The 20,781-nt window shown below is 40.6% G+C and overlaps 1 protein-coding gene across 3 annotated transcripts in view; it reads right to left on the reverse strand.

Annotated features, from left to right (window-relative positions):
- RNF152 (ring finger protein 152) overlaps positions 1-20,781 on the reverse strand; it is a 338,000-nt gene that overhangs the window by 151,251 nt on the left and 165,968 nt on the right. Inside the window, exon 1 of one of the 3 annotated variants that reach the window (XM_044065177.1) lies at positions 6,159-6,453. The exons of the other annotated variants lie outside the window; for them this stretch is intronic. The gene's annotated coding sequence lies outside the window, so the exon portion shown is untranslated. Of the gene's footprint in view, positions 1-6,158; positions 6,454-20,781 lie in introns of those variants that run through there. 3 annotated transcript variants of the gene reach the window in all.

Consider the following 20,781-nt stretch of genomic DNA (forward strand, 5'->3'; position numbering starts at 1 on the left):
TTGTTACATAAGCATATAAAGCTATATAATTCAATACACATAATTTTTCCATCTCAACTCTATTACTGTAATTCATCCTAGTTCCACTATGGTTACAGCTAATATTTTAATGCTTTCTTGACATAAGCATGTTTCTTTCACCATGTTCCAAACTACCACACCATTCCAAAGTTTTTCAGTTTGTCTTCTTTCTTACTCTGTTAATAATCTGATATGTTCTAAAACAATAATATGTGCATCTACTGCAGCACACCATTGCAATATACCTATTCTCCTCTTAATATTTTTCATACTGTTCACATTTAAAGCTAATATTTTCAGCTTTTAAGAACAGAGAGTACAGTAAAATGTTTATCCCTTTCCTTTCTTATTTTCTATATGCATTATGTTTTTAAAATTTCTTTTCCTTACTTTAACTCTTTTCCCTATATTTTTTTTATTTCTTACTGTGTTCCAATCAACTGCTTCCTCACTGGTCTCTTCTGTATCTTTTTCCTTGTTATTTTTTTTAATTTCATGTATAACCTGTTTATCAGGCGTATGTTTTTGTACATTTTCTTGTATAACACATTCTTCTATCTCTTTCTCCTGTATAACTTCATTTTCATTTTCTTGTACATTCATTTCACATTCTAGCCATGAATGACCAGTACTGTCACATTTTTTGCACTTTAAATCCCATTTATTTGCATTATGCCCAGTTTTGCTCCATAAATAACATCCTTTTTCACATCGATTGATTAAATGATCATTTTTCCACAAAAATAAGTCTTTGGTTGACCCCTGTGTTTTACAAAACCTTTATTATCATAAACATTAATAATACTAGATACGTGTATAACATTATCATTTTCAATTTTAAGTATTACTCCACATTCCCATCCTCCAGTCCATAGTCCTCTTTCATCATATATTTTTGTAGTGTCCATTACTTCTTTACATATAGTTAAATGTTCTTTCGCTTCAACTTCAGTTTTAAACTAGATTATTCTTTTTTTTTTCTTTTGTCTGTAAAAAGCTTGCACCACATATTCTGGCCATGGATAAACATTTTTCTTTTGTTCATACGCACCCAAAAATATTTCCATAGCTTGCCCAGTCTCAAATATTAAGTCACAAAAGTCTCTTTATTAATTAAAATAAATGTTCTTACCTTTTTTGCTTTAACACCCAAAGGTGCTATGACAGAGTCCCAAACCTCTTATCTGTCCAAACTTTCTTCTTTTTTTTTGCTGCTCACAATTACTGTATACTTCTTTTTTTGTTCTTTTATTTCTTCTTTGTTCCTTGTCCAACAGTTTGTACACAAGTTTGTCTCTGGAACTTTTTCTGGCACAGTTCTCTTCTCCTTTTTCTTCTTCTATGTTTTCCATTATGTCGCTCCATGAAATAGCTGCTCCACTTTCTAGCTCACTTTAGTTTACCATTTCTTCCAAATAATCATCTCGCAAACCCCCCCCCCCCGAATGGAGGTTTGTAATTATGCATTTTTCAGAGGCAACTGTCTCTCCTTCAAACAATCTCCTCTGAAAATTTTCCTCTGAATCCATCTCTGTTACAGCTACAATCTCCTTTTCCTCCAGTCTCACTGTTTTTTTCTGCACCTACATCATCAGAAAAACTTCTGGTAGCAATTCTACCATTTCAACTACATTTTCAGCAACTCTCAATCCAGTTTCAGCAAAAGCTGAATCAGCCATGTTTTCTCCCTGTTCCTCCTGGCTGCCTCCATGCCTGGATAGGAAACAGGAAGTCAGGGTGTGTAACATGCAAAGTTTTCCCTGACTACCAAGAGTGGGGGAGGTTTCCCAATGTCCTGGCCAAATTTCCCAACGTATTATAAATACTACATCAGGTTTCCGCTGAAATGAGGCCACTAACATAGTGGGACTAACACAGTCAACAAAGGATAAATAAAACAAGCAATAAGAAATAAAAGGTTTATGTCTATTCACTGTAGCCAGTCAGTAAGCTATGAATTTCAAAAGGTCCAAAACTCCTTATTAAACACTGTCCTCTTGGTGATACCCTGGCCTCAATGGGAAACTCTGGAAAAAGAAAACATGATGGAATACTCTGCCTTCTATTATAAGACAACATGGAATACTCTGATTTCTATCATAAGACAACATGGTGGAATACTCTGCTTTCTATCATACTGCAGTAACTATGGGAAAGGACTAAGCGAATTATCATAGGTGCTATGTTTGCTAATATCTCTCAGTCAACTTACATCTTTTTGGAAGACCAACAATAGCTTCACCTGCTAGCCCCTAAAAAACATACAAATGTTAATATATTTCTGGCATTGTCCTGCATTTTTTCATATAATTTCAAAGATTAGTGGTACAAACCTAGGTCTGACAATGTGATAATTGTTTCTTGCCAGGAAAGATGCAAAAAAGAAAACCTGGATCATGGAGAGAGATGGAGCAGTTACAGCTCATGTACAACAAACCACTGAAGACCACCAGCTGTAACTCATTGTCCTGACTGACTGGTCCATGCCTAACTCACAACTGACTTTGTCTTCCATCTTCTTTTCCTCTGTATCCTCTGTGGTTATACTTGAAGACTGTGGTCGAAAAGTTTCAATACAGTCTCCAACCCTATCTGTAACTCAGTTGCCCAGCTCAGAATCTCAATTTCTTTCATGTAATCAGTAAAATGATCTTTAAAAAATGCTTTCTATACTTTCTGTAATCTTACCCTGCTTTCCTAATACAGCAGCGAACAACCAGGATGGGTCTTCTCTGACTCTCTCTTTTTAGCAGGGCTGGACATTGGTCAACTAGTGCCCTAGGCAAAAGGTCTCCACAGTACCCTCCCACACCACCCAGTGCCCTCATCATGGTCTACCTACACCATCCAGATTACTACTTTTTCATTTATCTCACAATCACAGTTTGTCTTCCTCTTTATTTTTTCCTACACTAACTCAACACATTTAAAAGAAAACATTTCTTTACTGCAAAATAAATAAATAAATACTGGAAAAGAGCCCCTTCTAGAGTGGCGCCCTAGGTGGCTGCCTTGTTTCCCTATGCCTATGGCCGGCTATGCCATATAGCCCCATTATGAGAAAAATCTATGATTCAAGAAACTAACCAGGCCAACTATTTTGCAGTTCACTTCATAAGTGATCTGTAGCACACAAGTATAGAGTCAGATTATCCTATATTGATTAACAACCCTGGATCTGGAGAAGCCAGCTGAGGATAGTAGGAGTAAGTCCCCAATTCTGTCTCATCCATCCTAGGAGGAGAAGGAGTCAGCTCAACCCACTACATCACTGACTTGGCAGTTCAGGGCTGTGGCCTGACTTATGTTAGAAGCTGTGTGCACTCACCAAGCTATGCATCAGAAAAGTAGTAACATTCTGACTCACACACAGAAGTGCTCATGAATCATTACAGTGGCACTTTGAGGTTTTTCAGACATCAGACTGCTACAATAGGGAACATAGCAAGCAATCATCCTGACAGTTGTCTATATAACTGCATCCTGCAAATAGTTTGCACCTAAAGAAGACTGAAAAGGCCATGGGATGGCTACTGGTCAGCTAGCAGCATAAGCAAAAAAAAAAAAGATATTAAAAACACATTAACGAACACCTAGTGTGAGACATGCACCAAGATGATTAGAAAGACAAAGGCCATTTATATGCCCACATGACATAAAATATAATTTTTTTTCAGCAATGTTTGCTGCTAGAAATATTATGACCAGAGGTTTGTACATTTTTTGTTAAGGATAGAAAGAAAAATCCTCACGTAAAAAAAGTGTTCACAAAGTCACTGTGTACCCTAAAGATATTTGTCAAACAGTACCCACATATTCATGTCCTTTTTATATTTAAAAGGAACAAGAAAAAAAGGAAAGAAAAAAATTCCACAAAGGAAAAAAATGGAAGTACTACTGCTCAGGAATATGCTGAGCCGACTCTCAGTAAAATGGCTGGGTTAAAACTCACTGCTCATGTTCTCCCATTTCTCACAATCATTAAACAAATGTCTAGTGTCAGAGAACATGGAGGTGATATGTAGTGTCCTACAGGGCTCAATGCTGGGGCTGCTTTTGTTCTGTATTTACTTCTTTGACCTACATACTAAAAACTAAGGCATATGGTTAACCAAGTTTTTGGATGACTGCAAATTGGGCACCTTTGCCAAATCATCCTCTAACTCAGAAGCTGTCCACCAGGTACTTATACTTAGAAAATCCTGGGGTACTTAACACAAGCTTAAACTAAATGCTAAAAAATGCATAACAGCTGCATTTGACAGAAAAAAAACTATCCCCCAGCATATAGGATTGACAATACCCCACTTCAAAATGAAAATGCAGTTAGCGACCTTGGAACCTGGGTTGACAATTCCCTTTCCTTTGATCACCATGTAACAGCTGTTAGGAAAACTTTCTACTTGGTGCAGCTGATCTCCAAGGGAATATAATCTACATAAAAAGGTTATTTTCCCCTTGTATTCACCACTAATCAGGCGAATTACAGAATAATACAAGTCCCATTTAGGATGTATCTCACCAGACATATCAAACAGCTGGAAAGCCCCCCACCCCCAAGGTTCTTAAAGAGGATCATAGGTTTAAAATCCCTACAATACCAGAAAAAAACAAAACCACTGCCTCCCTTTTCTGTGTCTTACAGCCTCCTCAAAGGAAACCTATGCCTTTTCTTCTGAGCAATCATGGATCCCTTCATAAATCAAACAATCTCACAAATATCAGAACAAGACATATAAAGCTGTGTCAGCAGATAAATAAAGCAAGATGGAGAGAGATAGTCATTACTTTAATAACATCTCCCTCATCTCTAGAATAGAGCCCTCTTCTAGATAAAGTAGAGGGGTCTATATTAGAACACTGAATGTTTAATAGTTTGAATCACTAAAGGTCGACCTTTATTGATCGAACTATTAAAACATTGAATGCTCATAAAAATAAATTCAAAAACAAAAAATAAAAACTAAAGGGTGTAGGCAGGGGGGCAAGCCCCCTGCACCACCCACACCCCCTGCTACATAAATATACCAACTCCAAGACTGCACTGCATTGCAGTAAACAGAAATCTCCCCTTAAGGAGATTTCCATTTACACGTTTGATATTCTCAGTGTTCACTATTGTCATGTCAACAATATCAGATTCAATATTGTCTACTTTTGACAATGTAATATAGACCTAAAGTAGAGTAACACACTATCTTCCTTCAAATGTGACCTGGATAGTTGGATGGGTATTCATAAATATGTCTCAGGCATAGGACTCTTCAGGGATGGCAGTACAGACTAAGGTGGGAATAGGCAAGTTATAATGGTCATATCACTTAGTAGCCTTTAACTTCCTATGATGCCTGTGACAATGGCTGAGCTATCACCATTGCAGTTGCCATTGTCTGTTTTGTAGTTGGATGCTTGGCAGAACCCAGAGTCCCCTCCATATGCATCAACCATGCTATTAATACACAATGCTTTTTCCTGCCTGACACACCCTGCTGTAACACTTGCCAATCAATGTCCTTGCTGCTATTAGTTATCCCTGGCTTTCCATAGGCATGCATCCAATAGGCTGTTGGATGACACTACATAGTGATTTTTATATGTCATGGTACTATATTACCACTGGGTCTTAGCATCCCATGTGTATTCATTTTTGGAATTCTGTGGCAGGGTACACAAAGCATAGCCTCCCCATTGCAATGCAGGGCAACATGTACTAGGTACTGCCTGCAACTTGCTAGTAAGCTCCTCCAGGCTGGGCAATAGATCCTCAATGTGCTGGTTCAGCCAAGCTTAACTGCCTCCTAGTAAAACTGCTTGCAACTCATGGACTGTGCCAATGTTCTACCCATGGAAGAGTGGTTCAGTGGTATCTTACATTGCCCCTTGTGATACACATATTTCTGTAGCATAATTCTGTCAGGCTTCTATCCTGGTTTGCCATTGTGTATGTCTTCTCAGGCCTGTACTGCTACCCAGGGCAGCAATTATTCCTGATAACTGCTTTTGCTTTTTTCTCTTTTTCACAAAGTTTTTTTTTTCCTTATTTACTTTGTTGTTTTGTTTCTCTCTATGTTCATATTTTACTGACAATGCAATGAATGTAGTGTGGCAGTGGTCACTGCACAATACACATGACTCACCTAGATCCTCAGTAGTCTTCAAGCCCACCTCTCTGCAGGGTGACACAAGTCACCCTTATGGGACAAACTGGAGGGTTCCATCTTCAACTCTGTTGGTCTGTCTGTAGTGCAGCAGCACTGGAAGTCTTCATACATCTCCAGACAGGTGGAAGGCCTGGTAACAGCTCTGGTGGATTGGCAACTGGACATCAATACTAGTAGACTGAAGAATGTCCTCATGCAACTGACAGGGTCACATAGCTGCCTGGCTATGACCAGTGGACCAACAGAGGCTGGGCCCAGCAATGGGTGAAGTCAAAGAGGTGACTGATAAAAAACAAACAGCTTTAGTGCCACGAAAAAAACACATTATCTTGATAAAGTATAAAATGTATTAGTTGAGCACTTTTGTCTTGCTAAGAAATATACTTTTTCAAAAATGAATGCAGCAGCTAAAGCTTCAGTTAAACAGGAAATGTAAACAATCATGTGATAACACGGACCAATGGAAAACACCAATTAATAACCCTATATTAAAACCTACATTAAAAGGTACACAATTAGTGCAAACCACTTAATGCTTGAACAAAGCGTTCTTATCCTTGCAAAGCGCAATACAATGATGACAATATTTTGTGAGAATTTTACTAAATTCTTTCGAGTGTCTTTCATTTTTGCCTGTGTAAAAGGCATCATAAGGCAAGCACTGTGCAAGGTAAACAACAGCCTTGGAATTACAATTACCCCATATGGGGCAGGAAATAGACATATCATAACCTGCCACTATTATGTTGGTACCATCATGAACATAACATTGCTTTCAGTTACCACATTTTAACATAGCATTCCTACTAGTAACTACCACATTGCTTGGGGTTTCAAAACATTTCAATTCTTACCCCTTCTGAAAACAATGTTGGGTTAGCATCATCAAAAACTTTTACTCTTTAACTCAAGTGTCCTTTAAAATGGATTGGAAGCTGAAGGAATTATCAGAAAAATCAAAACAACTCTGGAAATTGTACTGCTCTGCTTGTGAAACCCCTTGACCTAACAAAACAGTTTTGAATATTAACTTATGTCATTGATAACATTTCTGGTAATAGCACCCAATAATATTACATGATCATTTCTAGCAAGGGTTGACCTCATTCAAAAACCTGAGGTCATTAGAAATTAACTTAGACAAATGAATCAACTGTCCCTTAATTAAACTCTTCTTATGATGAAAAGGGTACCAGCTAGAGAAAAACAAATACAAATTAGAAAATGTGGACTTTCTATATACTGTAGACTGAAACTGTTGCACAGAAACATCTCTACTTATTAAGTCATCTAAATGTAAATAATGATTTTGACTGTCACAACATTCAAAAGAAAAACTTAAAAAATAGTGGTGTATTTCAAATAAATAAAAAATGTTTCTAATTTGTCATGTGACCCTGTCTAGAATAAAAAAAATATCATCTTGATAAAGAAGGTACATTTTCCCAGAACAACAAAACCAAGTTGGCATGGGGGTAGGGGGCTGAATCAGCACCCACAGCCACTAGAAAGTTATTTAAAATATTCACCTTTGAAAAAACAAAAACCTGTTGGTAAGGGTCAGTTCCATAAAGGCTTCTATAAACTGAACATTTGAGTTGGACAAAACTCCATAACTGCTGAGGAATCACCCTATATAACTTCTTGACATCTGCTGTAACAAAGAGCCTATCACTGTAAAAACTAACGTGATAAGCATTCTAAAAATTTCCAACAATCTCTAACAGCGTATTCAAAAGTATTAAACATTCCTTTAAGTTTAGTGTGACCAAATAGCTGTACATTCTGTGATGGACTCTCTTGTTGAAACAATGGGTCTGAAAACTGGGTTGTAAACATCTTTAAGAATCTTTGGGAATCCAAAAATCACAGAACCAAGGGGATTCAGTTGGTCCAGATCTACGACATTCTGTTGCAATAAATCATTAAGAAAACAATTAATTCAGAATTAAGCTATGTTAATCTCATGTCTGTAAACACTGACATAAAAATTAGACTCAGGTAGCATATCTGGGTGTTTTCCATTTCATTTTGTTCTGAAGAAGTCAGACATTATACTGACAAAAGTGCTTAACCTTCAATAAAAAGTGGTTACTGGACTTGTTTGCCCATTCGTTGGTTTCATTTTTTATGTTTTCCATTCATCCATGTTATCAAGAGAATGCTTACATTGTCTTTAATTGAAGCTTTAGCTGCTGCATTTAGCTTTAATAAAGTCTCTTTATTAGGGAGACAAAAGCTTTCAACTAATAACTGTCATACTTTTTCTTGGATTTTGTAAACAATTAGTTCTATGGTGGCACTAAGGATGCTCATGTTCTGTAGTTTTTTTTTTTTCCCTTTGTTCTGAACACAAACTAAGAATAAAATAACTAAAAAATATGACTTAACTATAACAAACTAACAAATCTAGCGGTAGCGTTGTTGCCTTACAGCAAGAGGTTCTCCTGTTCGATTCTCGGCTGGAGTGCCTTCTGTGTGGAGTCTGCATATCCTCCCCGTGGTCGAGTGGCCTCCGAAAGACATGCGTGAATGGGCGTGCCTTCACTGAAGGTTGGGCGTCGGGCTGGCAACTCGGCATCATAAAAATCTACTGCCAATCATTAGCGGACCGGAGTTCCGCTGTGGCGACCCCTAACCGGGAAAAACCGAAAAAGACAAAGACTGTACTACTAAAATACATCAAAAATTAGCTGAGATTATAAAATAGAAAAACTACCACTGAACTACAGTAGAAAAACACTAGATAAACAATTCATTCTCAAAAATATTGCACAAACTCCCTAAAGCCCTTTTAAGTAGAAACATAGGCAATTGCTACAGAATAAATGGGAAACATTACTGAGGATAAAAAGAAAACTATAACAAAAGTCTGTCCCTGATTTTGTGCCTTTGACCCCCCCCCCCTCAATTATTTCTGTTTTTTCTCCAGATTTCTTGTGCTAACAGACTGAGAGGAATGGTTCCTCCCAAACTCTAAGGTGAGGATAAAAAAAAAAAAAAAAAAACTAAAGAAGTAAATTAGTCTTCTATTTTATATTTTTTCAAATCTCTAGTTTCAAATACAAATGTAAATTGCAACAAGTGGTTTCCTATAGCTACAATAATACCCACTATACATTTCAGCTTTTCTACCCTGACAGCAATTACAATATCAGTACTGCAACAAAATACCCTGATCAGCTGACGATCATCCCTCAAACACCTTGTACTAAGGGCGGCTGTCCCCTTCTCCCTGTCTTAGTCACACTTCTGTAAACAGGGCTTTGTAGAAACTTGGGCAATTACTGTAACCTATTGAAGTCATTGGGAAATACTAGTCCAACATAAAATAAATACAAAAAAAGCAAATAAATGGAATATAAGTGGGGTCTGGGTTGTTTGATCCATGAAACATGTATTGTAAGCTTGGGGAATCACTTGTGGATTCAACACAACACAAAACTCATTCCCTAAACCTGCAGAACTATATACTTCACGTAGCTTATACCAGACCCCCACATATCCCATTAACAAAAATTACCCCACCCATGTGCCGAGGTATACCCCCCTCACACCTAGTGAACTTGTGCACCTCCTATATGAAAAATTAGGAAATGTGAGAAAAAAGAACTGCTCACTGGTAATGTAGACTTAGAAAACACACCAACAGTGTTTTCTTACTGAAGGCAGTGACTGGGCAGTTTGACAGAGGCAAGTTGAACTCAAAAAGGCCTCATCTTGTTTGTACTCTATGAGGTATACTGAAGTTATATAAAAACAAAATACTCATCTCTCTCAATTGTTTTTGTCTGAATATGCATCAGTCTTGCTTCTTAATATCATTTCATTGCTAAAGTACATGAATAGAATTTTTTCATTGTGTTTTGGCTTTGTGTATAAGGATAGAAATCATGATAGATTATCAGCTTGAGACTCTTTCATTCATTCCTTTCCTTGTGATGTTCTACAACTCCTCTGATTGCTGCTAGAGTTGGATAGTAATCGTATTGAAGGGATAGTACGCAAAGAGGTATATTCTAAAACTTCTACCTAGAATGATTTGCATAAATCCTATAATCTGTACTTACAAAAAATGTTGATCAGCTTCTTAGGGAATAAAAAAGAGAATTCTGAGTGGGTCTCCAATCTATCTGTTCAAGACATGAATTTTCTTGGCGTCCATGTTAAGAACACATAATATGTAGTTATGATCGAAGAGCCGATCAGAATTCTTTGTAGTGCATGGAGATCTTTTCCATGTACTACAAATTAGTCAAACGTGAGGGTAACAAAAAGTGATGTGTTTACCAGCTTTGAAAGCTAGTAAAGCAATGATGAAGTAGGTTGACACCCTTATGTTTTCCCTGTGTAAGGGAAGCAGGTTTTAAAGTACTTTGTGTACCTTACAGACAGCATGCAGAAACAGGAGTGGAAAACAAAGCCATTTCTCTTCATGCTGCTGCTATTTTGCTATTTACTGGTCAGTGCTGTCTGCTTTTAGTGCACATCCAACCTTAAGAAAGCATAGGGGAGCTTAAAAAATGTTAAGCACCTTTCTAAGAGCTGTAATCATGGTGGTCTGTGCACTACAATCATTTAAAATACAAGTCTGCAATAGCAAATGCATTTTGCAAACTCACAACAAATGACTGGTATGAATCTCTAAGAAGCTTTACACCATCAACAGTAGTTTTCCTCAACGATGTTTTTTTTTAGTACATTTGGCGCTTTCTGTACATTCCACATTCCCCTCTAGCTATTGCAGCAGTATAGGAATTAAAAACAAAATCAGTTTAGAATAGCATTAATGCATTCCATTACCTAATATGAAAATTGCTCGTCACCTACAAATCAGGCTTCTAGCTTGCTTTCAAACCTCAGTCTCATACTTGTTAGCCTACTTTCAAATGTATTGCACTACTTAATACCAGACTGCATCCAACAGGCCAGCTACTAAGATGGAGCAATCATACTATTCAGCGACCAAGGTGCCATAGTTTAAATCCCAACACTTTCACCAACAGCATAGTACCAAGGAAACTTCATAAACTATAAAGCAAACTCCATTTCACAGAAAAAAAAACATTCATACCAAATTTATGCTTACATCCCCAAGTCAGACATGAGTAGTAATGCAGCACCCAGCTGTTGCAGTTTTGTGGGCATTGTAAGAAGGGTTAGAAATGCTAAAAGACTCATTGTATTGCAATGTTATTCTGTTTGTCACCACAGAAAATAAAGTAGCCAGCCTTTCCTTTCACTGTCTTTCTTGTTCTTCCTGTTTCTTGTACTGTGGTTTGAGCAGTGTTTACATAACAGCAGTGTTTAGAAATTATACATCCGCCAAAGTGCATGTACTTCATGCCAGTAGCACATCTGAAACATACAAACAGTAGAGAAAAGCACATCTGTGTTATTACTTTCATGGCATACACTGAATGGAAATTCAGCACCCATAATGTCCATGTTTCTTAAATAAAGCAAATCAACCCCCCTCTTTTTTTAAATTAACACATCTTTATTTTATCCAAAACTGACAATATTCCTTTCCAATGCATGAAGCTCTTTGTAAATCAGCATATCAACTTCAGCAATTTGCAACTAATAAATTACAGTTTTGTCAGAACTTAGCATAAAAGTAGATATCCTGCTGATCACTATTGCAGTATTCCTGACATATATGGTTATCAGTGTTGAAGTCTGGCTGGGGAACCAAAGCTTTACTTCCGTAGGTCATACGTCCAATGCATAACCTCAGCTCATACGCATTGGGGTATATAGATGGATGTATGAGCGTGGATCCTCAGTCCATCTCCAAGCCAGTAGCCTGAAGACTACTAAGAGAGGTGAGTGGTCATCTAGGAGGGGTGTAGCTCAAATTGGTAAAAAAAAAAAAAAAAAAACTCCCCCATACCCATGTAACAGAGCAAAGGAGGAGAGGAAACTAAACACTGAAGTGAGATAGAGAAGAGGGGATGGACGGTGGGATGGAATAGTGCAAAAGTTATCAGTTGGACATTGACTGTTATGTTAAGTTCTTACACAGCTGTATTACATCCTGACCAAAATCACTGTTGCAGAACTCCTAACATATGGGTGATTAACGGAGCTGATGGAAGGAGGAATGGTGGTTGGCTACTACATAGAAGAGTTGTTCAGTAGTCCAACCCAAGACTGAACTTATCAATCAGGAGGAGAAGGTAAAAAAGTACAGTTTTGTACCTACCATAAATGTAGATGTTCGAGGATCCACATTGCTGCAGTCCTAACTATTGGGTAGTCCGCTGTCCAGTCGGCCTGAATACCAAAGTATATGGCTGACGTCGGTCACGGCGCATTAGACTGACGTCAGTACGTCAGGGTACTAATGCGCATGACCGACGCCATCTCCTCAGTCTTTTCTTGCCCCAGATGTCAGAAGACCCTAAAAAAACAAGGCCAAAACCAAAACACACCAAACATACCTGCACCAAAAATATATACAATATATACAAAGGTACCAGAATATAATCTCACCTACACAACCACCCCTAACACAGAGGGGAAGGAGGGAGGGTAAATTGGACTGCAGCAATGTGGATCCTCGAACATCTACATTTATGGTAGGTACAAAACTGTACTATGTTCTTCATTCCACATTGCTGCAGTCCTAACTATTGGGTAGAATCCCAAAGCAGAGGTAAGGGAGGCTGGCAAATCATAAGGAAGCAGGAGCTGATAACATGCCTTGCAAAATAGCTGTGGCAAAACCAGCCCTAGACTTAGAGTAGAGAGGAAGGTGGTAATGCTTAGAGAAAGTATGCACTGAACTCCAAGTAGCTGCCTCCAAAATATCCTTAGTTGCCACCCCCCTTAGAAATGCTGTTGAAGTGGCAGTAGCCCTAGTGGAATGAGGCCTAATCCCAGCTGGAATCTCCTTGCCATGATGGGAATAACAAAATGCAATGCAAAACCCAATCCACCTAGAAATAGTTTGCTTTGACACAGGCTTGCCCTGCGAACTCAAAGCAAAAGAAACAAACAACTGCTGAGACTGCCTAAAATCCTTAGTCCTGCTTAAATAATAACGCAATTGCCTGTGTACATCTAAAGTGTGCAAAATATTTTCCCCTTTATTTTGGGGATCTGCATAGAAAGTAGGCAAATGAATAGTTTGGTTTAAAGCCACACTAGAAACCACCTTAGGCATAAAGGAAGGATTAGTACGTAATGATACCCTATCCTTATGAAAAATCAAAAAAGGCTCAAACTCGATAAGCGCCTCTAACTCAGAAAGCATTGTTGCAGAAGTAATGGCCAACAAAAAGCAGTCTTCCATGACAAGTATTTCAGTTCAGCAGTAGCCGAGGCTCAAAAGGTTGTAGAGTAACTTTCTCCAACACAAAATTGAGATCCCAACCAGCAGTAGGAGCTCTACGTGCGGATCTTATATTCTTTGCCCTCTAAGAAATTGCTTGAACAAAGGATGTGAAAACAATGGTGGGTCACAATCATAGTGAGCTGAAATTGCTGCAGCATGAATCTTAATGGAAGTGAAAGACAAACCTTTGTCCAATAACTCAGTAAGATATTGAAGAGCCACACTCAAATTAGGCTCCGAAATCTCCAAATTCTTTGCTGCAGTCCAAAATAAAAATCTCTTCCATTTTTCTGCGTACACTTTCCTTGTACTAGGTCTTCTGGCTTCCATAATCACATTTAAAACTTGTTGAGGAAGTTGAGACCTGCTGTCTTTCAAAACAGAATATGCCAGGCTGTTAGATGAAGAGAGTGAAGCTTGACATTGAGCAGATGACCGTCCCTCTGAGACAACAGGTGTGGAATCAAGGGTAAAGGCCATGGAGGCTTCCTTACCAGACTCCTCAGTAATGGGTACCAGTGCTGCCGAGGCCAATCTGGAGCTATTAAAATCATCCTTGGCTTGTCTTGTCTGACCTTGAGAAGCACCTTTGGGAGAAGAGGCAGAGGTGGAAAAGCATACACATGAAGATTTTTCCAACTGAAAGAAAGAGCATCCACTTTCCAAGCTGTGTGATGAAATCCTTTCGTGCAAAACTTTGGCAGCTGGTGGTTTAGTGGAGAAGCGAACAGATCTATGTCTGGAGTTCCCCATGACACTGTCAATTTGTGAAATACATGAAGATCCAGTTTCCACTCATGGGGATCCATGATTTGTCTGCTTAACACATCTGCTAAGGAGTTCTGTGCTCCCGGCAGAAACCTTGCCTGAAGAGTCAGTTGCAAGCTGAGCGCAGTCTCCCATAAAATCATTGCTTGCCTGCACAATGGGTAAGAATGTGTTCCCCCTTGTTTGTTGATGTACCACATGACAGTTGTGTTGTCTGTTAGAATCAACACCTGCCCTAGAAGAAGTAACTCCTTGAAAGCCATTAATGCAAACTGGACTGCTAACATCTCTTTCATGTTGATATGTAGATGCTGTAGTCTGGCAGGCCACTTGTCTTGTATCCACTTTCCATCTAGATGAGCTCCCAAGCAATGTCTGAGGCATCTGTCGTTAGAATCTGACTTGCCTCTGGCCGGGTCACAGAGAGTCCCTTGTTTAGGTGACATTCCTGAGCCCACCACAAAAATTCCTTCTGAATGCAAGGTATTATTTGAATGACAGTGTCCAAATCCTGGCAGTGCTGTGTCCACAGATTTTTGAGATACCATTGTAGCTTCCTCATATGCAGTTTGGCATTGGGAAGCACCAGAATACAAGATGCCATGAACCCTAAGGCTTGAAGGACTGTCCTTGCAGTCAGCCCGGACTGAAGAGATAGTTGATGGAAGTAACTTGAAAGATTCTTTTGTTTGTCCGGGGTTAAAAGGCCATCTGGGCTGCTGTATTCAGTCTCACACCCAGAAAGCACATGTCTTGAGAGGGTACTAGACTGGACTTTATTTCGTTCACAGAATACCCTAGGCATCTTAGCACTGCTATGACATATTCCAAATGCTGTAGAAGGTCTTCCTTTTCTTGAGCCAGAATCAGGCAGTCGTCCAAGTAAGGATAGATTTGAATTCCTTTTAGCCTGAAGTAAGCTATCACTGGAGCCAGAACCTTTGTGAATACTCTGGGCAGTAGATAAGCCAAAGGGCAATGCAGAGAACTGATAATGAGAATTTCCAGCTCGAAACGCAGATACTTCCTGCAACTTAGCCTTATAGGCACATGAAGGTAAGCTTCCTTGAGATCTAAAGTTACCATCCAGTGATCTTTGCCCAGCAGAGGTAAAAGCTGCTGTAACGTCAACATTTTGAACTTGGGAATGTCCAGATAAGTGTTGAGGATAGATAAATCCAAAATTGGTCTCCACGTGTTCCCCTTCTTTGGTACTAGGAACAGGCGAGAATAAAATCCTAGGCCCCTTTCTGGCACAGGAACTGACTGAATGGCTCCTATTTGAAGCAACAGAGAAATTTGCTTGTGAGCCTCTGTTCTTTGTAGAGGAGGAATGTCTGGCATGCCTTTGAAAGGAGGCAAGGTATGGAAATAAAACCTGTAACCGTGGTGAATGATATCCAGAACCCATCTGTCTTGGGTAATTAAATCCCAATTTTCTTTGAAAAGAGACAGCCTTCCTCCCAGAGGTGCTGCCAGGCGAGAATGTACTGGCAGCTGAAAAGGCAGGTCATTGGGTCTGCTTACGAAAGGACTGACCCCTGCCATCACCAGAAGTCTGAGCAGGTGAACTCCCTGTCCTAGGCCTAAAAGAACCTTGAGCTCTGCCCCTACCACGTCTAGACCTACCTCTAGACTGGGAATCATAAGCAGGATAAGTCCACCCCTTAGTAGGCCAATTTCTACTAAACTTCGGAGGCTGCACCTGCAAAAAATCCTTAACAGTTTGCATAGACTTAGCCTTGTCCTCCATCTTCTTTAAAACTGCTTCCACAGGCGAACCAAACAACACATCAGACTGTAAAGGAGCATCTAAAATCCTTGTCTTAACATGCTCAGCTAAGTTCTGATCTCTCAACCAGGCGTGCCTACGAAGAACAGAACCAGTGGCAGCCACCCTCGAAGAGGCCTGCACAGCATCAAAACCACACTGCAAAGAATGCTTTCCCACTTGTTCAGAAACATGAACTAAATCCTGCAACTCTTTACACTCAATACCTTCAGCCAGAGCATCCACCTTAGACTTCAATTGTGAAAGGAGATAATTCTGATATTTTAACATATGAAACTGACAATTCAAAGCCCTCATGGCTAAAGTGGAAGAAGTGTACACTTTCTTTCCCCATCTATCCAAAGCCCTTGCCTCTTTATCAGGAGGAACAGGATTTTTAACCACAGAAGCCTTCACACCTTTAGGCCCCTGAGAGACAGTTTCTGGGTCTGCCCTAGGACTCTTAAAAAGATACTTATGGGCGTCAGGCACTCTATAGTACCTATCCGGTTTAACTGGGGCAGGAGGCAAAGAATCAGGATTTAGTGAAGCCTCTGCAAAAACATCTTCTACCACATTCAGAACAGGAGGTATAGCTAAAGGCCTATGCTGGGGTAAAAACAAAAATTCTCTAAGCCTCTTCCTGGAATCAGAGAAATCTTGACCTTCCCATTTAAAATGCTCCCTCATGGAATGCAGAGTTTCTGAAAAAGAAAAATCCTCAGGAGGCGAAGCTGAAGGAGTAGAATCATCCACATCAGAATCAGAATAAGGAGGATACTCTTGCAAGTCTTCAGCCGAAGACTCAGAAGCCTCCGAACATTGCTCAAAACTCTCAAACTCAGGTTCCACCCTAGGCCTCTTATCAGGAGGGGGCATAGAACCTCTAATCATAGTAATCAAATCCTCTGCCATTTTTAGCATATGCTTCTTAGGCAAAGACCCTGAAACACTCGGAGAAACCCCCACTGAAGCTAAAGCAGGCCTGCCTCTTAAAGAAGCCTTGGCAACAGAAGGCGAGGCCCTAACCACCTTAGGAAGAGAGGGAAGAACAGCCACCTGAGAAGCCCCTTCAGCCTGGCCTACTTCCTGAGAGGACACATCCTGTAACTATAAAGTTTCTCCCTGAGACTCCAAAGAAACTCCTGGCAGAACCTCCGGCTCCACTGAGCCCTCTAAAGAACCGACGTCCGGGACTGTCGGTTCTTCCACTCTAGGCTTAGCTGCTTTGTCCTTGCGCTTTTTGGCTGAAGCGGGCGTCGGAGTATCCGACGGCATTTTATAATTACAACGCTTTCCAAACACTAACCTGGCACAGTCTAACCTTCTCTTAATAGTGCGTTTGTTAAATCTAGCACAAGAGCGGCATCCAACAACGTCGTGCTCAGGCCCTAAACAAGGTATACACAAAGTATGGTAATCCCTATGAGGTATCTGTTTCCCACAAGAAATACAGTTATTCACTTTTTCTGACATCCGGTTAAATACTGAGGCAAGAAAAAACCAAAATATTCCCCAACGGGGTACTTAGCCAACTTTGATTCGGTCTGAAACTCTGACTTCAGAAACTTTCAGAACGCCAACCTGCACTCGCAAAATTGCTTCTGCATCGGACCATGCGGCAAAAAAGACTGAGGAGATGGCGTCGGTCATGCGCATTAGTACCCTGACGTACTGACGTCAGTCTAATGCGCCGTGACCGACGTCAGCCATATACTTTGGTATTCGGGCCAACTGGACAGCGGACTACCCAATAGTTAGGACTGCAGCAATGTGGAATGAAGAACATCATGCTCCACACCACACTCATCACATAGTCCCACTATACCTACACCACCAAAACTCACACATAGATACACAAAAACATCATCAGAGGCTCTGAATAAGAATCTGCCCAAACAACAGAGACCTCCAAAGCAGAAACACAAGCGACCACCACCCCTCATCACAACCCAAAAGACACAACACACAGACTCAGTGTGTCACTCAACCACAGCCCATAAGGCAAAACAACGTAGCTAACACATTAGTCATGGGTGATTCTATAGTCAAGCACACGGATGTTCCACTCATGAGAATAGACAAGGAGAAGGTTACTGTTAGCTGCCTGTTAGATGCCAGCATCCGCCACATATCCCATGCACTCAGGTCACTCCACAACTACAAATATGACTCAGTCATTGTCCATGTTGGTGTGAACGACCTGAGATGTACCTCTCTGGACTACATGAAGAGAGACATGGAGGAGCTCTCCAATCTTATAATCCAGGCAGGTATGACTCTAGCCCTGAGCAGTATCCTACCTTCACCCAGAATGATACTGCAGTACAAGGACAAAATGATTAACTTCAACAATTGGCTACACTTTTGGTGTCATTCTAAGGGGATCCAGTATCTGTCTGCCTGGGACAACATGGTCGACAGGCCACAATGCTTTGCCAGGGATGGCCTGCACCTGTCGCCCCTGGGATTCTGGATACTGGCCAAGACTCTTGCCACCCCTATAGTGCCTTTTTTAGGCAAGGCTCAAATGACAAACCCACCACCGTGACAGATACAGGCAAGCAAAAACTGAGGGTAATGCTACTCAATGCTAGAAGTCTAAACCTCAAAATGCACTCACTCGAGGCACTCCTTAAAATGGAGAACATCGATATCTGTGCAGTGAATGAAACCTGGTTCAAGGCTCCAGAGAGCACCCCTGCCTTACCAGGATATAACTCATACCATACCTTTCGGACATTTAACCAGGACCAGAACACCAAGGGCGGAGGTGTGTCCATATTCAATAAAGATAACCACACCTCCAGGCTAGTTGCCCAACATAATGCATCCGAAATTATCCAAGTGGAACTAACTCTGGGCAAAACTGCAATCCATATTGCAGCTTGCTACAGATCCCCCACCATGCCCCAGGATTCCCACTCCTCTTTTCTTGATATACTGGAAAATATTAGGGTTCAACCAAACACCCTAATAATGGGCGATTTCAACTACCCCACCATTTACTGGGAAAACTACTCGTGTACCAACTCTTTTGCTCAATGCTTTCTAGAATTCATAAACTACAATGCCCTGGATCAACTTAACCCCCCCCCCCGGGGAAATAATATCCTAGACCTAGTCATTACCAACATGAGTGACCGGTGTTCCACACCTGTAGTAAACTCCTCATTGGTCAGATACGACCACAAGCTAATCACCATAGATATCCACATCCAGCCCCCACCCCCCATTAAGGAAACCACTGTAAAAAAATTTTCCAAAGCCAACTTCATGCTTCTTAAGACAGAGGTGGCCAACTTCATGACACCCATGCAGATGAACAATACAGTTACGACTGCTAAATCATATACAAATGCATTCTATAAGCACTTACACGAGTGCATGGATTGTGCTATCCCAAACAGAACCAAGACGCTATCCTCCAAAAAAAGGAAGCCAATCTGGTGGTCCCCTGCTATAAACAAACTCTACAACAGAAGGATGAAACTGTTGCAAGAGAGAGTAAAATCCCATGAGTGGAGGAGTTCCCTGGTCAGCCTCAGTAAGAAGCCAAGATCCTCATAAAATCCTCCAAAACCAGCTATGAAAACAAGATTGCCACTGACTCTAAGAACAACCACAAAGCATTCTATAGCTATGTCAAGAACCTCAATAGCAACACCCAGAACTGCTCTGAGTTATAGCACAATGGCATGAAAATTATGAAACCAACTGATATCGCCAACATCCTGGCTGATAGGTTCAGTGCTAACTTTACCCCCCTCTCACCCCCTAAATGTTTCACATCCATACTGGAAGAATGCAGTGCCCCTGCAATCACAACTGAGTAGGTAAAAACTGCACTCAACAAAGCCAAGAACACAGCATCCATGGGACCGGACAACATCCCAGGCTGAGTTCTACATGAACTTCACAATGAACTTGCCCCCGACCTAAGATGTTCAATCATAGCCTCACAACAGGCTTTGTACCCACTGAATGGTGCATAGCAACAGTTATATATAAAGGGGGAGCCACCACGGAGCCCGGGAACTATTGCCCTATTAGCCTGACGAGCCTGGTTTGCAAGGCCATGGAACGTATCATGGAACTCCTAAACAAGGACATTGGTAAACACCAAACTCTGGACTCCCACCCAGTTCAGGTTTGTGTCTCCTAAACCTGATCGACTTCTTTGAAACAGTCACCAAAGCTGTAAACGAGGGTAAGGCAGTTCACACAGCCTATCTTGACCTCGCCAAAGCTTTCAACACCATCCTCCATTCTGGAATCACAGATAAACTCACTAAACTGGGTATAAATCCTTACATCACAAGATGGGTTGCCAAGCTCACTGACAGAACCCACACTGTAAAAGTTGCAAACTCCAAATCTGACCTCAAACCTGTGACAAGTGGAGTACCAAAGGGTTCAGGCTTGGGTCATCTCCTGTTTGGGATCTACTTCTCTGAAGTACGGGCTAACACAGAGGGTCTCTGGCTGATGAAGTTTACAGAGGACTGCAAATTAGGTGCCCTAGTCAAGTCTCCAAACGACGTGGCTATTCTACAGAAGGGCCTCACTGAGACTGATGCCTGGTGTCAGAGCCATGGCTTCAATCTCAACTCCAAAAAGTGCACTGTCATCCCCTTTGGTAAAAACTCTGTACCCATGAACTAGCACATAGGCGGCAGTACACTTAACACCGAAGGTGTGATAAGAGACCTTGGGAC

Source organism: Protopterus annectens, chromosome 3.part0 (genome assembly GCF_019279795.1).
Source record: "Protopterus annectens isolate FY-2018-M chromosome 3.part0, PAN1.0, whole genome shotgun sequence".
Taxonomy (NCBI): Eukaryota; Metazoa; Chordata; order Ceratodontiformes; family Protopteridae; genus Protopterus; species Protopterus annectens.